Genomic DNA, 1178 nt, shown 5'->3' on the forward strand with positions numbered 1-1178 from the left:
GGAAAGAAATAAAAAAAAATTAATTTATTAATTAGTTTAATAGTTAGTTAATTAGTTTGTTTAAGTATTAATCAGTTAGTTTAATAGTTTAATAATAGTTTATTTTAAATGGTTAGTTTAATAGTTTAATAATAGTTTATTTTAAATGGTTAGTTTAATAGTTTAATAATAGTTTATTTTAAATGGTTAGTTTAATAGTTTAATAATAGTTTATTTTAAATGGTTAGTTTAATAGTTTAATAATAGTTTATTTTAAATGGTTAGTTTAATAGTTTAATAATAGTTTATTTTAAATGGTTAGTTTAATAGTTTTACTTTGTAACTTCATTTTTTTTAATATATCAAAATAAGACATCCCCCGAAAATAAGCCCTAGTGTCATATTTTGGAGTGAAAATTAATATAAGCCCTGTCTTATTTTCAGAGAAACACGGTAGTACTGGAGCAAAGTGATTTCATTTAGAGATTAAAATTTCAAAAATCTCACATTTCACTTGTATAATTTCTAGAACCTCTTAAGTGAATATATAATTTTTTTTAGTAAAATTTTATATTTTTCTGTTATTACGTTTACTACTTCATTCTTAAGCTTCTAGAAAACTCATCAAATATAATGAAAAGAAAAACCTAGAAATCAGAAATAAAATGAGCAGCTGTCTCCTTTCTTCTAGGCAGCTAGTCATCACCACCCACCGCCAACTCTTCGGTTACTCTTTTACCAACGAATAGTGGGATTGACCGTCAGATTATAACGCCCACACGGCTGAAAAAGCGAGAATGTTTGGTGTGACCGGAATTCGAACCCGCGATCCTTGTATTACGAGTCGAACGCCTTAGCACGCTTAGCCATGCCGGACCCAAAATTGTAACGCTTAATCGAGCCAGCCAGGATTCGAACCTGGAATATTTTGATCCGTAGTCAGACGCGTTATCCATTGCGCCACTGGCCCGCTGTGAGTAGGCAGAGAAACTAAATTTATCTGTTTAATTCATATATGAATTCTTGGTTCATTTATACTTCGAGTTCTTCAATTAAAAATTATACTTTAAGCTAGTCATGTATTGGTTCTGTAAAGATCTATATTAAAATAAAGGAGTAAACAGACTTAATAACAACCCAGTAGAAAATGAATTTTTGTTTACAGAAAAATATACGTTACTTTTTTGTTTGTTGGTAAT

At 29.0% G+C, this 1178-nt stretch overlaps 1 non-coding gene across 1 annotated transcript; it reads right to left on the minus strand.

The window, feature by feature from the left end:
- Positions 1-876: 876 nt before the first annotated feature.
- On the minus strand, positions 877-949 carry TRNAR-ACG (transfer RNA arginine (anticodon ACG)). Its single transcript has one exon. It is a non-coding gene; the product is annotated as a tRNA-Arg (tRNA).
- Between the last annotated feature and the right edge of the window lie 229 nt (positions 950-1178).

Source organism: Tachypleus tridentatus, chromosome 1 (assembly GCF_004210375.1).
Source record: "Tachypleus tridentatus isolate NWPU-2018 chromosome 1, ASM421037v1, whole genome shotgun sequence".
NCBI lineage: Eukaryota > Metazoa > Arthropoda > Merostomata > Xiphosura > Limulidae > Tachypleus > Tachypleus tridentatus.